This window comes from Coregonus clupeaformis, unplaced genomic scaffold (genome assembly GCF_020615455.1).
Source record: "Coregonus clupeaformis isolate EN_2021a unplaced genomic scaffold, ASM2061545v1 scaf3075, whole genome shotgun sequence".
Lineage (NCBI taxonomy): Eukaryota > Metazoa > Chordata > Actinopteri > Salmoniformes > Salmonidae > Coregonus > Coregonus clupeaformis.
The window spans coordinates 51,961-56,516 of NW_025536529.1; the positions used below are offsets into that span (position 1 = coordinate 51,961).

The 4,556-nt window shown below is 41.7% G+C and overlaps 2 long non-coding RNA genes across 2 annotated transcripts; both read right to left on the reverse strand.

Moving 5' to 3' along the window:
* Positions 1 to 214: 214 nt before the first annotated feature.
* Positions 215 to 990, reverse strand: LOC123489620. The gene is made up of 3 exons (XR_006660574.1): positions 972 to 990; positions 686 to 744; positions 215 to 274 (listed from the first exon to the last, which is right to left on the reverse strand). It is a non-coding gene; the product is annotated as an uncharacterized LOC123489620 (long non-coding RNA).
* Positions 991 to 2,121: 1,131 nt separating this feature from the next.
* Positions 2,122 to 2,515, reverse strand: LOC123489619. Its single transcript, XR_006660573.1, has 3 exons — positions 2,494 to 2,515; positions 2,291 to 2,377; positions 2,122 to 2,210 (listed from the first exon to the last, which is right to left on the reverse strand). It is a non-coding gene; the product is annotated as an uncharacterized LOC123489619 (long non-coding RNA).
* Positions 2,516 to 4,556: the final 2,041 nt, after the last annotated feature.

Below are 4,556 nucleotides of genomic sequence, written 5' to 3' on the forward strand. Positions count from 1 at the left end.
AACGTTGCACAATTATGTAATTGGTTACCTGCTGGTTGAGCTCGGATAGTCCACTCAACACCATCCTCCCAGCGTGGGTGAGGTAATTGAGGGAGGTACTGTCTGAGGATGTCAGAGCCTGTGAGAACAAGACAGTACATTTACAAATAGTCCAGAAATGTTCATGAAGTGAAATACAAAAGGTGCTAAATTCACATTTTCTCACCTCCATAGACGTCTGATAGCGGCCAGCCTCAGAGAGAAGTTGGTTGTCCCTTGGTTTTCAAAGTAACGCCTGTAAATAGAAATGTTCAATAACAAATGTTCAACCTAAGAAGCTAAAACATCAGTGCCATGAAATTAAGAAATAATTTTATGTTAGCCTATATTATAACTGCAGGATTCAGAAAGACCATACCAATGTAGGATCTTAATTTGATCACTCTTTTGTTGCTGAGAAATTTCCTGCACGGCAGGAAATGCAAACTTGTAGCGTATTTGGAATTTTCAAGTTTGTAATTTCCACTTTGAAATTTTAGACTCGATTTGCCCCTAACGAAAATGTATCCTGTTGCTGCAGGATTATTTTCCTGCTGTAGCAAACTGTCTCAAATTAAGATCCTACATCTGTATAACTACAATATTGGGCAGATTATTTCAAAGCAAAGGTTTTTACTATAGATGAACACATGAAAGCCGAACCCACCGCAACTGGGGCACATCTGCAGCATTATTTTGCTCCTCCACAAACTCCTCCTCAAACTCCTAAAACAGACATCACATTAACTTAAACTCTACTAAACTGCATTTCACCTGCAACATCAACTGAAGCAGACAAAACATTCAGTGACATCATAACAATACTTTCATCTTGACCTAACAACTTGACCCTTGACAGACAACACAAACCTATAGATACCAAAACAATGACACACACCTGTACACACAAGTACAAATGAAATAAGAATTATTGACTGTAGAAAGAGTTTTACCTGAGGAGTGCTGTCAGGGTCTGGTCCTGGTCCTGGGTGGAGTGGTAAGGTGGAGGGGGACTGGGAGGGGAATCGGAAGGGAAAGGGGAGGCGAGAATTCTGGGGGAACTGGTGAGAGGAGCCAGAGGACGGCTCATGAGGGGTGGTGATGATGTCAGAGGTGGAGAACTGATATGCCATCATCTCATCCCCCCTCTCCTGGTACCCCTCCACTGTGGTGGAGATATCCACCTGCTGTTTAACACACAACATGTGACACTGTCAGCCCAACACTGAAAAACCACCATATTGAAAACCCCTCAACCAAACATTGAAATAAATCATAACACGGGGTGTACCTGGGCATCCTCATAATAAGTGAACTCAGACCTCCTCTTGACAAGGCCGGACATGAGTCCATGGATCCCCTGCTACCAAGGGACTAAAAATGAGGCAAGAGATTAGAACGATGTAATTTCATTTTCTGTCAACATGTATTTATTCAAATAGGTAAATGGACATTTGCCACTTTACATTTTTCCGTGAAAATTGCCTGACTGTACCTTAATACCAATCAGCTTCTTGTTGGTGAAGACCACCTGGACGAGACCCTTTTAAAAGAGACAGAGAAACATTACATTTCATCCAGGAAATATAAGTAGACCTATAGCATGTGCGTCATTTGACATAAATCAGGTGCATTTGAGACGAAAGACCAGTTGAGAATCTCTCACCCATGGGTCCAGGATTTTTTCCTGGATGACTCTGCTCCACCACAGCTGCTTCTCCACTCCCCTCACAATGCACAGGTGATGCATGTCCTCTTCATTTTGCTATAAAGAAAAAACTCCTTCAGTCTCCAGACCTCTCTCTATATGTTAGCTGTAGATGTCTATAACATTTGGCAGGCGATTTCAGTTCTGAGTATAATCCCTGGCAGTGATATAGAGCCCACATGATGTTGACCCCAGTTCCCAACCAGCTGCAACTCTCTCATAGGGAAAACCAGAGTCTTCCCTATTTGGCTGAAAAACAAAGACATCCCCTAATTATAGAGATTGCTCTGTGATTAATAAGACACACAATTGTGGAGATAGAGGACATGGTAATGTGTACTATTACTAATCAGCTATGACTGTCTAATAATGTGATTGACTACCTGTGAATGGCTCTATCTGAAGGTGCTGACAGTTCGTCAAGCACTAGCCTCCCAGCTTCAGTGAGGTGAATGGTAGGCTCCTCAATAACCAATTTGGAAGTCTGTGAAAAAAAGGGAACAGGGTAAAGTAAATTCTCCCTATAAGATCAGATGAGCTTTGGTTAATAATGTGTTTGGTTACCTGTGTGTTTAACACTGCAAGCTCTGTTACCAGCATTCTCCCAGCACGAGTGAGGTAGTAGACTGGTTTGGCCTTGGAGAAGACAGGCTATGAAGACAAGGGAATATGTTTTTTCATTATGTGGTTTTATAGAAAACTAGTGACTTGATGTTAATCTTTAATATCCTCTAAAGACCAGAGAGTATCAGAATGGATAGACTCACAAAGATAGGAACACACAAGGGTTCAGACCAAGGGATTAAAGCCAGACAGGACCGGTGCCCAACCTCCTCATCAACGTACTAAGGAACAAGACAGGATCAATTTAAGAGTCAGTTTGAATGATAGACTGGTACTGTATAGGAGTAAAATATTGGCATAGGGAAGATTGCAAGAGGAGGCCACTGCAATGATAATAGTTGAAATACACAGGTCTGAGATATAAATGTGTTAAGAACATGTCTGAAGTACCTGCAGATGAATGGCTACCTCTTCAAGCTGAGAGGACAGTTCATCCAATACCATCATGCCAGCACCGAGAGATGAAAATGTGCTGCTCAGTCTTGCAAATCTGTAAGAAAATGAGGGAACAGTTTTAAGGGCATCAAAGTATCCCACTACCATAGTAGATACTGAAGGTAATCCTGCCAATTAGATAAAATGAGCTTTGTCCAATAATCTGCATGGTTACCTGTGTGTTTAACACTGCCCAGCTCTCTCACCAGCATCCGTCCAGCATGGGTAAGGTAATAAGTTGGCTGCAGTGTTACAGACTATTAAAAAAAATAGGGAATATGTTTACAGAAATGTATTTTCATATTGTTCTACAGAAAGCATCATGTTTATGTTTAAGTTACATAAACCAGTCTAAAGACCAAAGAGTATCAGAATGGATGGACTTACAGAGCGGGAACCCACAGAGGACCAGACCAAGGGATTAAAGCCAGACCAGGTCCGCTGCCCAACCTCCTCATCCACATACTAAGGAACAAGACAGGATCAAATTAAAAGTCAGTTTGAATGAGCATAGACAGGTAGCCTATAGGTCTGACAGACTGCTATAGGGAGATCACAAGAGGAGGCTACTGCATGATAGGATTCTGAGACACTACACAGGTCTGTGTTGAAAGGTTAAGGAAACATCTGAGGTACCTGCATATGAATGGCTACCTGTTCATTTTTGAGGAGGACAGTTCATTCCATACCATCCTCCCTAGCTATCTGTGAGAAAATGAGGGAACGAACATCAAAGTATTTCACTACCGTAGTGGATACTGAAGGTAATCCTGCCTATTAGATAAAATGAGCTTTGTCCAATAATCTGCATGGTTACCTGTGTGTTGCTAAACTGCCAGCTCTCTCACCAGCATCCGTCCAGCATGGTAAGGTAATAAGTTGGCTGCAGTGTTACAGACTATTAAAAAATAGGAATATGTTTACAGAAATGTATTTTCATATTGTTCTACAGGAAAGCATCATGTTTATGTTTTAAGTTACATAAAACCAGTCTAAAGACCAAAGAGTATCAGAATGGATGGACTTACAGAGCTGGGAACCCACAGAGGACCAGACCAAGGGATTAAAGCCAGACAGGTCCGCTGTTACAACCTCCTCATCCACATACTAAGGAACAAGACAGGATCAAATTTAAAAGTCAGTTTGAATGATAGACAGGTGGCCTATAGGTCTGACAGACTGCTAAGGTAGGGAGGATCACAAGGAGGCTACTGCATGATAGATTCTGAGACACTACACAGTCTGTGTTGAAAGGTTAAGGAAACATCTGAGGTCCTGCATATGAATGGCTACCTGTTCATTTTGAGAGGACAGTTCATTCCATACCATCCTCCTGAAGCTATCTGTGAGAAAATGAGGGAACCCGAACATCAAAGTATTTCACTACCGTAGTGGATACTGAAGGTAATCCTGCCTATTAGATCAGATGAGCTTGTCCAATAATCTGCATGGTTACCTGCGTTTTTAACACTGCCAGCTCTCTCAGCAGCATCCTCCCAGCATGGGATAGGGTAATATGTTGGCTGCAGTTATAAAAAATAGGGAATATGTTTACAGAAATGTATTTCCATATTGTTCTTCAGAAAACGTCATGTTTATGTTTAAAGTACATAAACCAGTTTTTAAGACCAGAGAGAAGACCAAAAGTATCAGAATGGATGGACTTACAGAGCTTTCGGGAACCCACAGAGGTCCAACCAAGTGGTAATTCGACAAAAGCCAGACAGGCGGTGCCCAACCCCCTGCAACTACATACTAAGGAAGAAAATCA